Source organism: Ursus americanus, chromosome 22 (genome assembly GCF_024610735.1).
Source record: "Ursus americanus isolate L20-20 chromosome 22, mUrsAme1.1.p, whole genome shotgun sequence".
NCBI lineage: Eukaryota > Metazoa > Chordata > Mammalia > Carnivora > Ursidae > Ursus > Ursus americanus.
This window is the reverse complement of record NC_142148.1, coordinates 51,668,378-51,680,030: the sequence shown is the minus strand read 5'-3', so window position 1 is coordinate 51,680,030 and position 11,653 is coordinate 51,668,378. Positions and strand designations below refer to the sequence as shown.

At 52.0% G+C, this 11,653-nt stretch overlaps 1 long non-coding RNA gene across 1 annotated transcript in view; it reads right to left on the bottom strand.

Annotated features, from left to right (window-relative positions):
• Positions 1–7,534, bottom strand: part of LOC148108148 (uncharacterized) — a 183,592-nt gene extending 176,058 nt beyond the window's left edge. Inside the window, exon 1 of the long non-coding RNA XR_015721147.1 lies at positions 7,417–7,534. This is a non-coding gene — a long non-coding RNA (uncharacterized LOC148108148). The remainder of the gene's footprint in view (positions 1–7,416) is intronic.
• Between the last annotated feature and the right edge of the window lie 4,119 nt (positions 7,535–11,653).

Genomic DNA, 11,653 nt, shown 5'->3' with positions numbered 1-11,653 from the left:
AGAAGCTATCATTTGACTCTAGTTGTAACAGAAGCAGGTAAAATAAAACAATTTTGCGTAGCAAGAGTTTTACTATATATGTTTTTGTTGTTCTTTAATGAAATGTGTTATGGTTATTTGTAGAATTTTTTTAACTCCATCCAAGTTTGCAAGGAAGTGTGTCTCTGAATGTGAGCCCCAGGGCCTTGGTCCCCAGAGTTTGCTCCACCTGGAACTCTCCTCCCTCTGGAGCGTGTCACTCCCTCATGTCTTTGAGGCTTATGTGTCACCTCATCAGATGCCAACTGACCACTCTGTGTATAATAGGAACCCCCACCCCCCACCCCCTGACTCTGCTCTGTTGTTCTGCAAAGCAGCTGTTGTCCTCCACAGCCCTACACTGTGTGCTTGTTTATTTCTTGGTTGTGTGTCCCTCTCCCAGAACGTTAGATTCATTCAAGCAGGGACTTTGTTCACTTCTGGGTCCCTGGCACATAATGAGATATTGTGGAGTAACTGAGTACAGCTTTGGGTGATGGGAAGTAAGAAACTGTTATTTAAAGTGTAAGAAGGGAGTGGGAGTCAGGGAAGGGAGTGGAGGGACAAAGGGGATTATAGTGAGGGGATCTTTGCAGGGCGGTGGGGGCGCTTTGGTAGACTAAAAATGGCCACCAACTTGTTGACGCTGCTCCCCACAGGAGATTGAATCCAGTCATTCACCCCTTGAATGCGGATGGCTCTTGTAACTTGCTTTGACCAGGAAAATGTGTCACAGGGGATGTGGTGTGACTTTTGAGCCGAAGCTGCAGGAGATGGTCTGGCTTTCTTGTCACCTGATTCTAAACAAGTCCAAGCAGGTCTGGTGAGGAGGCTGCATAGAAGAGTGCAGATCCTCCCTGGCTGACAAGCTGCCACCTGCCAGACACGTGGGTGAGGCTGTGCTTGACCACCCAGCCCTAGCCAAGTAGTCAGCCAGCTGCGGCCACCAGAGACCCAGGCAGACCAGCACAACTGTGGAGATGCACTCAGCCCCAACCAGCCAACCAGAGAATCACGAGCAAATCAAATACTTGTGGTTTTAAGCCCTAGATGTTAGCATGGTGACACAGCCATGGATAACTGACACATTTGATGACCTCAACCTTATCATGATGCATTCAAAACTGATGTTCTGGAGGCCGGCTTTGATTATTCCTCTGCCTAATAAAAGCAGAAAATCAGGAAAGGGCAAGACAAAAAGTGATGCAAACAGATACAAAGAGGACGAAAGGTAGACGGAGGAGATGAGCAGCAGGTTGTGCAGCCGAGACCCTCCTCATCCCCTGAGCATACTTTGTGGTGCCCAAGAGCTCAGGTTCAGGAGTCCATGGACAGTGAAGCTGACCCAGGCTCAAGTTCAACTGTTCCCCAGGGTCAGACACTGAGCAGGTGGCATAACGTCCTTGCTCATCTGTTAATAGAGGTTACAGAGAAGCTCCATAACCTTAGGTTGTTGTGGGGAGAAAATGAACTGTTCCTGTCAAACACTCGGCAGAGTGCTTGGCACAATATACCCTCCATAAGTATCATGGGGTAGCAATAGCATTCCTGTACAGGTTACTGTTCATCTTGATCATGGAGGGGCGATCATTCAAAGGACCGCCCAGAGTGCAGTGTTAGTAAAAGCTGATTTTCCTCAGCTCTGTGGGTCAGATGCTGTGTCCACAGTCTCCAAACCTCATAGCAGCCCTGCAGCACGGGCATGTTAACATCATCTTCATTCTATTGTTGTGAAAACCGTGACAAAGGAAAAATGCAAGCGATGGAACAGGTGGCAGGGCTGGAGCTCAAAGCTGCAGTCTGTCCCACTGCAAAGCATGCACTCCTCCCTCTCCCTGTGCAGCCTCTGCTACGCTCAGACCCCACATAAAAAAACAAAACACACAAGACCATGCGGCTTCTCCCCTTCCTGCACTGCGCCACACAGGCTGAGCGCTGACCTTTTGTGGGAAGCATTCAGGAAGGGCTTCCTGCGTATTGGCAAAGCAGCTGCATCCTGGGAGCACTTCCTCCTTGAAAAGCACCCTCCCACCTCCCTAGTCTGATGAGGGCTTGTCCCTAGGAGGGACTTGCTCATAGTGGAAACAGAAGCACACTTTAAGACTGGGGGTGGGTGCACAGTAAAGAGGGTGGGCGGTAAGAAGCTGGTGTCACCAAGGACACACCGAAGCCCACATTATTGCCCACATCAAGGCGCTGACCAGCCTGCAGATCCACACAGAGACACTGGAATGAGAAAAAGTGGGATCCAGGAAACTGGTGCCCGGGGCACTCGAAGATCCAGTAAGATGGGCCACTGGGAGGTATGGGTGTGCCACCTGCCCTCCGGGGATGCTGGCCCTCAGGTGGTCAGAACCAGGAGACTGGTCAGGGAAGAGGGACACCCTGCAGAAGAACAGAGAGAGGAGTCCGACCAATCTGGTTCAACCCCCAGCTCCCCCACGTGACAGCCCAGTGGCCCTAAGGGGACTGCTCTACCTCTCTGAGTCTAAACTTCCTCATCAGTGAAATGGGGAGGGGGGAGGCTGCAAGAGCAGAAGGGAAGGGGCCAGGGGGCACCCCTAGGGAAGATGCTCAAAGGGGAAGCACAACAAAGGAGGGACAATTTGAGGGACCAGAAGCCAGATTCCCTCCTTCAACTCTGGCCAGCGTAAAAGCAAGATGGGCCACAACCACCATGTGCTCCTTGCCCAGGAGGGAACATTCTGGACTTTCAGAACTAGGCTGCTGATGGACGTTTTACAATATGTTTGAAATTTCACTTCCCACAGGAATTTAATGTAGGGATGTTGGAATGTGGGACTATTAACTCCTCTGGGTGGGGGGAAGGGTCATGCCCCCCAGTAGTGCCTGCAGTGGATGCAGCTCTTTTGAGGGGACATGTGAACGATTTGCCCCAGGTGTGGTTTCATCCTCAGCTGGAGCTAGGGGTGCCCCAGCCACTCCTGCTCACCTGCTCACACAGATCTCCCCACTCCTTGCCCCGCCATGGCGTTCCAGGTGTCTGGGATACAGGGCACACTAGCTGGACCTCTTCCAGGCCCTGTCCAGAGGCTCAGCCCTAGGGGCTAAGCCGCCTATAGCAGTGACCCCAGGACCTCACCCGTGGGGCTCTCCAGGGATACTGCTCTCAGGTCTTGGCCACACACCCACTTCCCATTACTCACAACCCGCCCCCCCCCCCCCAACACACAGAGGGGAAACCCTTTCCCTGTACAGCACTCAGCAGGTCCCGGACGGGGACAAACTCCCATCTTCCTAACCGGAAATGCCCGTTTGGCCTGGAAAACTTGTAGCTAGGGCTCAAGTTAGCCTCCATCCAGAGCACCCACATACCTGCACCAGCCTCTAGAGAAGAAAAGATGTACATTTTCTGGGAAATTCTGCCCCAAACCATTGGTTCTCTCATTTCATTGTCACAACTCATCAGATAAGTGCTATTAAATGCATTTTCCAGATGGGTAAACTGAGGCCAGAAGATGATGACTACCCAGCTCAAGTCTACCCAGCAAGTAAATGGCAGAGAAAGGATTCATACCCAGCTCGTGTGGCTCCAAAGTTGTGCTCTCAGTTACTGAGCTCCTCAGCCTCCCAAGGCAGGGTGGGGGAGGGGAGGACCAGTTCTGAGTCCAGAGGAGGCTCCCTCACCTTCTCTCCAGGGTGAACAGGCAGTGCATCCTGGTTTAGCAAAGACAATGCAGTTGCAGGGGCTCCCCTGGACCTGTTTCTATCGTGGGCTGGACAAAAGTCATTATCAGTATTAAATCCCCACGAAAGCAGTGTTCTCTCTGCAGATTTTGTGTCGTGCTCAGCACAGAAGGCTGCCCGCTTTCCGGTGTCTGCAAGGTGAGCAGACTGCCCTTGGAGATTTCCCACTTCTCCCATCTTCTCAGCTTTGTTTTTTCTCTCCCAGCTTCCACTTTCCTCTCCCCATTCTATCTCTTTCTCTCTCAAATAAACAAATAAAAGCTTAAAAAAAAAAAAAGGACTAGACTCACTCACTCATCGAACTTCGGGTCAGGCTGGCTAAGGCCCATCTCTCGAGGCTGCTTCCCCACCTGAAGCTCTAGGGTCCAGTCTCACAGTTTCCCGCTTGTGATGGCAAAGTGGCCCCATCCCGTGCCCTGTCTGCTGATAGAAGTGTAAAACCACTTGGGAAAATAATTTGGCAGTTTTTAAAAAAGTTATGTGTTTCCCATTCGATCTAGGTATTCCATTCCCAGAGAAATGAAAGCGTATGTCCATACAAAGATGTGAACATGAATGCTCATAGCAGCTTAATGTAGAAAAGCAAACTGGACAAAACTGAAATTTTCATCAACCGGTGAATGGATAAACAAATTTTAGTATATCCATATAATGGAATATTCCTCAACAATGGAAAGTAACAAACTATTGGTGCACACAACAAAGGTGAATCTGAAAAGTATTAGGGTGAGTAAAACAAACCATACTGGACATACTGTCCATCCTGTTTCCGTGTATATAAAATTCCAGGGGATGCAACATTAACCTAAAGTGACAGAAAGCAAGGGAAACAAGGGCAAAAATGAACTATTGGGACTTCATCAAGATGAAAAGCTTTTGCACAGCAAAGGAAACAGTCGACAAAACCAAGAGACAACCGACGGAGTGGGAGAAGAGATTTGCAAATGTCTTAATCAGATAAAGGGCTAATATCCAAAATCTATAAAGAACTTATCAAATTCAACACCCAAAGAATAAATAATCCAAGCAAGAAACGGGCAGAAGACGCGGATAGACATTCTCCAAAGAAAACATACAAATGGACAACAGACACATGAAAAAATGTTCCATATCACTTGGGAAATACAAATCAAAATCATAATGAGATACCACCTCATTAACAAGTCAGGAAATGACAGATGTTGGCAAGGATGAGGAGAAAGGGGAACCCTCTTGCCCTGTTGGCGGGAATGGAAACTGGTACCTAATTCTGGAGAAGAATTTGGAGGTTCCTCAAAAAGTTAAAAACAGAACTTCCCTATGACCCAGCAATTGCACTACTAGGTATTTATCCCAAAGATACAAATATAGTGACCCGAAGGGGCACCTGCATCCCAATGTTTATAGCAGCAATGTCCACACCAGCAAACTATGGAAAGAGCCCAGATGTCCATTGACAGATGAATGGATAAAGATGTGGTATATATGGAATGGAATATATATACGTGGTATGAATAATGGCATACTACTCAGCCATCAAAACAATAAAATCTTGCCATTTGCAATGATGTAGATGGAACTGGAGGGATTACGCTAAGCAAAATAAATTAATCAGAGAAAGACAATTATATGATCTCATGCATACGTGGAATTAAAGAAACAAAACAGAGGATCATGGGGGAAGAGAGGAAAAACACAACAAGATGAGAGAGAGGGAGACAGGCCATAAGAGGCTCTTAATCATAGGAAACAAACTGAGGGTTGCTGGAGGGGAGGTGGTGGGGGATGGGGTAACCGGGTGCTGGGCATTAAGGAGGGCACGTGATGTAATGAGCACTGTGTATTATATGAGACTGATGAATCACTGGCCTCTACCTCTGAAACAAATAATACATTATATGTTAATTAATTGGATTTAAATAAAAAAATAAAGAGCACCCTTGCATAAAAATAAACCAACAAACACAGACAGACAGAAAGTAGACCAGTGATTACCTGGTGACGGGATGGTTGGGGGAGGGAAGGATTGTAAGGGCATCAGGGAATTTTTTGAGAATGATGACTATGTTCATTATCATGGGTATATACACGTGTCAAAACTCATCAAATTGGGTTTGTTTAAAAAAGTCTTCCCCTATGGACTCTGGGAAACAAACTGAGGGTTTCAGAGGGGAGGGGGTGGGGGATTGGGCTAGGCCGGTGCTGGGTATTAAGGAGGGCACGTATTGCATGGAGCACTGGGTGTTATAGGCAAACAATGAATCATGGAACACTACATCAAAAACTAATGATGTACTGTATGGGGAATAACAAAACATAATAAAAAAATTAAAAAAAAAAAATCCCATTATCCTGGCAAGAGAGAACCCATCCCTGATCCATCAGATGCCAGCCAGGGAACAGTAGCTATTGTGCATCTGACCCAGAGCCTGGGGCCTGGAGGGAACTGCTGCTTCAGAAGAACCACATAAGGAGATGCACGAAGGCTGGAAATCCTGGCTCCTAGGTCAGCATAGATGTTCATGGAACCAGGCTCAGGTGTGCCCTTTAAGGTACCCCTCCCATCTTTTCCCAACACACAAAACAAGCAGGAAAGAGTATCCAGAGATCATTGACAAGAATCCCAGAAAGATGCCAAACTTGGTAAACGGCCAACAAGGAGACTGAGGCTGGAAAGTCCTGCCTGCCCTGAGTCCATCTGCAAATTATCTTCCTCTGGCTTTGTCCCCTTCACACGCAGGATTTGATCTCCTTCCGTGTTTTTCCCCACTAGGTGCTGATGCAGTTCCAGAGACTGAACTACAATACGACAAGTTCCAAAACCAAACACAAAACTAAAAAAGCATCTCAATGGAAGAAGCAGGACACAGTCTTCCTGGCCTTAGAGCGGAGAAAGGCAACCCCAGTCCTGGGGCAGGAAGGAGTTCTGGGGCAGAGAAGTCTTAAAGACTCCCACTTTCAGTGGTTGTTGCTACTCCTGGGAAAGTCCCTGCAACCTCTAAATCTCAGGAGTTCTGAGGGGCTGTCTCTGCTGTTTGCCCAAATTCATTGACTGAAATGGACCCGTGCTCTGAGTAAGGGGGATTTTGGGGTGCCCTCCAGTGGCTAGGGAGAAGGGCTGGCACTTCTCCTTCCTCCCACATACAGTAGCTGATGACTCTGGGAGATTTCCTAGGTCAGGAACGAATATGAGAGTCTGTGCAAGTTTTCCATTACTGCAGGAAGTAAAAGACCCAAACCACACACATGGGTTCTAAAACAAAACAAGGGCTTTAATCTCCTAACATGCAAATCTATCACGGTACTATTTAAAACAACTAAATGGTGCCCCCTACATAAGGAAATAGATGGGGGGAAGGGGTGTGGAGGAAATGGGCGCAAGGATGCAGCTGCTGAGGAATCCCTGCAGGGCCACTGGACACTTGCTCAGCCCTGAGGTTGACTGCGGCCAGTTCTTCTCCTTCTTGAGTGCTGCTGACCAGCTAGGACCGGGGCTCCAGCTGGCAGGACAGGGTGTAGCTAAGGACAGAGGGACACCTGTGAGTTGCCCAGGAGCTTCCATTCAAGAGTCCCTGCCAGTGTTTGCCCACAGCTGGAGTCAGGCGCCCCGGCAACAAGGCCTGAGGCTGCCCAGGGAAGGAGGATCCCAGGAGTGGCCAGCAGAAAGAGTCCACCCCGAACCTCACCGACCCAGCTCCTGATGGGCCTCACCTCTCAGCCTCGCTGAGCGGCTCCATAGCCTGGAACCAGGCCCAAAAAGGATCCTCGGGCTCTAGAGTGTAATTCTCGGCAGCCACCTGGAGCAGCATGATGTCCGTTATGACTTGGTATTCCTGAGCAGAGAGAGAAGCACAGGATGCATAGGGAGCCTGGGGTGGGGGGGGGGGGGAGCTGCAGGGCCTGGTGACGGTTGAGGAGCGGGACCGGGGACCCATCCCAGGTCCTGGCAAACATGGCCACCCTCCTGCCTGCAGATTCATCTGGTCTCCACCTATTCTCAGAGATGAATATCAGTAGCCTCTCCTGCGGGAAGTTTTCCTGGATGCCATGCATCTGTCCCCATCTTCTAACGGGATGGGACTTGCACTGCTTTCTTCTCAAGGGATCCCAGGAAATGTGAGGTGGAGGGGATGGAGCCAAGCAATGTTCTTCCAAGGGACATCTCTGAGGCCCACTCCCTACCCTTCCCTGTGGGAAGCGCCACATATGCTCACCTTATTTCTTTTCTGGTGGTTGATCTCATTCCCCTGGAATGCAGACAAAGTCCATCAGAATGAGGCCCCTGGTTCTTAGGAGCACTTGATTCCCATCCCTTCTCATGCTGCACCATGGCCAGGACCCGTGAGGGGCCGTGCATACACAGATAGCGGGCCTGGGATCTAGGCCAGGCTCTGGGGTCCAGAGAAAGGAGGACATGGGGCAGATGGACTGGCTACAGGTCGGGACCCTGCAGCACCACCCTCTCGGAAGACAGTGGGGGAGGCCGAAGCCTCAGGCAGGAAGGGGCTGCTGCGGCTACTGAGGTGCTTGCTGACGTGGAGGGTCCTGACTTCATTCTCCCCCCACGGGCAAACTCACCGGGGGAGGCTGAGGTCCACTCAGACAGACCTCATGCAGCTTTGCCTTCAGGAAGCTCTGCTGCTTCACCAGTCTTCGGCACCGGGAGCCGTGGCCTAACTGCAGCCTCACCTCGCTCATCCCTGAGATGGGCAACAGCCCCCAGGCTCACAGGGTAGCCGTGAGGCTGTCATGAGGGGAGGTTTGCCGAGTCCTGAGAGCTCAGGGCTCAGTACAGGGGCGCTCTGCTCCCAAACCTCCGGATTCTGGTCCCTCCCCCACAATCCTCAGGCTCACCCACCTCCAGATAGTCCTCCATGGCGGTATCTAACATCACCAGCTCGGTGAGGAAAGTGCCAAGGAAAGGCACGACACCCTGTGTCATGAGGGGGAGGGTTGGGATGAGTCCCTGCTCGCTGGTGTCCACAGGGACCCTCCACTGAAAACGCTCCAGCCTCCTAGCCCACCCCATGGGCTCACGTGGAGCAGCCTAGGACCCTTAGCAGCCTCCCCCCACGGGTTCCCTTTCCCTTCCCCCCCAGAACATCAGACTCCTCATCACCTTCAGGGCCTGCTTTTCAAAAATGCCAGGGAATGGAGCACTAGGCCGGTCCCTCTCTACCCGCAAAACCCATTCTCTATGGACCTTTCTGGACCCTCCTCCTGGTTCTTTTGAAATAAGAATTGTAGAAGCTGTGGCCCCAGGAGCCGCAGCTGGAGTGGGAAGGATGCCCCCCCCTTCCTGATCTTTCCTTTTTGGGAGGCTTCCAGCCCTCAGGGAGGAGCCCTCCTCCTCCTCTGACTTTGGAGGCCCTGGGCCTCAGGCACATTCACCTTCTTCTGCATCCTCTTCTGGGCTCCCCGGAGGGCCATCACCAGGGTGGCAAATCTATTGGACGGTCGTTCCTGCAGGACCAAGGACAAGTTCCTTGAGACCATCATACCCTCAGGCCACTTGCCCCCACCATCTTGGACGTCAGAACCTAGACATCTGACCTAACTCATACTGATCCTGAGGCCCCATTATCCAGAAGCAGGCCGTGAGTGATTCCAGAACAATCTCACTCCAACATTCACTCCATGTGTGAACTTGACCTTGCAGCCTGGCCTCCCCGAGCCTGTTTTCTCATCGGGAAACGTGACAACTCCACCTATCTCCCATGGTCTCCTGAGGACTCAGGGTCCTATTACTCTCATCATTGTTGTGGCCCTCAACCCAGCCCAACCCCATCACTGAGCACAGGTCTGTCCTCTGGGCTCTCCAGGTTTGTAGAGGCCCCCACCTGGACCAGCTGTCGACACAGAGAGAGAGGGTGTGTAGGCTAGGGAGTCTGCTTGGACACCACCTGCTTGCCCCCTCACTGCCAAGGGCATCCTCACCTAGGCTGTCGCCACATTCATGACAAAGGCTTCCCCTCCCCAAGGAATGCTTCAGACCATTCCCGACTACATCCACTCAGGACCCTGTTCCCTCCCACCCCTCCTCTCTTTCCAGACCTGCACCTTCCAGGCTACCTTGATGAGCAGGTTCCTGCCCTGTGTGGTGTCCTTGCTGCACAGCTTTTGAAAGATCCTCAATGGCTTCCTGAAGAGAGGCAAGGGAGGCAGGATCAATGGACGAATAATGTGGCAGGGTTGAGTGCGAGTGCCTTTTCTTTGAGAACCCCAGAGTGTCAACCTGCCTGGTTGAGGGTTTCTTCTGGGATCCTCTGAGCACTAAGGTCTTTGTAGGACATGGGAGGGAGCTCTCATGTGGCTCGTCCTGGGCCTCCCTTCCCATATTCATTGAGAAACGCTGTTTGGGTCAATTTGGGGTTCAAATGGGCAGAGAGCTTAGTGGCTGTCAAGGAAACACGTGAAGAGATTTAATGCAGCTCAGCCCCGTGTGGGACATTTGGCAAAACTGATTTCTAAAGTGGGAGGCATGGTGGCCTCCTCACCAGGAAGGCTGAGAGACCCACCCACCAGCCCAGGTCCTGTGGTCGGGGTGTGCCGCCTCCCAGAAGGTCCAAGCTGCCTGAGAGGGAAGAGGACAAGCCTCTGGGAGCTCCCTCGTCCATCCTGGTCCCTCCATGGAGAGAGGCCTACTCACCTGGAAACCTTCCCCCACGTGTTCTCGAGGCGGTGAATGGAGACACTCTGCAGAGCCGAAAGGATGGCATGTAAGGACGAGTAGTTCCTCAGGGTTTGACAGGCCTGGGGAGGGAAGAGAATGGGCTGTCACTTGGGGAGCCGGCACCTGATTGGCTCTCAAGCTTCAGTCCCCCTCAGGGGAAAGCGCTCCTGCTGGAGGAAGCAGCTGTCCAGGGACCTGCCGAAGGGCACACGTGAGGCCCAGAGGAGGAGGAGGATTTTACCTCACACCAAGGAAGGAGCCAGGAAGAAACGGAGCATCCCAGCATGGGGCCATGCAAGGCGAGGTCAGCATGCCCCTGGACCAAAGAGCCTAGGGACTGCACAGTCCTAGGGCAAAGACCAGGGCCTTCCACCCTGAGACCTGATCAAGGGAAGAGCAGTGCCCGAGACTCAGGAGAGCACCTCGGCTGGGCTTCCCGTTGCATACCTTGGCCACCTTGATCCAGTGCTCCACCACCACGGCCCTGTCCCGGGCTGTCATGCTCGGGTTGCCAAGGCAGGTGGTGATGACACACTTGGCCACACCGTTGAACTGGGCGACAGTGGCCCGGACTGTGGGTGCCAGGTGCTCATTGCCAGGCTTGTTGCGCTTGGACCAGACGGAGCCCAGGCACTGATGGGGCAGCAGCTTCTTGAACAGCTCCTAGAGAACAGGCGGACCTTGGTTCACCCAGCCATTTCCCATGCAAGACTCATGTCCTACGTAGGAGTCACAGGTCAGAGCTGGACCTCAGGGAGCTGAGAATCTGGCCTGAGCCTGGTTGGAGACCATGGATTTCATTCCATTGTTTTTCCCTGAGGGAACCCAGTACACAATGACCCAGGAGCAAACAGAGCAAGGGAAGGAAGGAGGGCATTGGCACCCTGATCATGCTCAGGAACTCCCAGCTCCAGGTGGCACTGCAAGGTGGTCCAACCCAAGGGGGCTTCTTCCCCTCCCCTCCAACTGGTCATCCCCCTGGTCCTTCCCCCCTTTCAGATGCACATTCTCACACGGGAGCTGCAACCACACGTTCTTCTGTCTGCCCTGTCCTCATGGACACATCAGACGCCTAATCAATGCTGAGGGTACTCATCCTCCAAGGCACATGAGTGGGTGACCCATGGACTTGACTGAACACAGGGAGCTGCCCTCCTCCACCCACGGGACCAGGGCCTGCCCATTGGTCTCTCCATTCTGGCTCATTTCTTCTCCCTAGTACCTCCGTATCAGTGCTTATCAGGGTCTCTCGCTACAGTCCGCAGCTGGACAGTG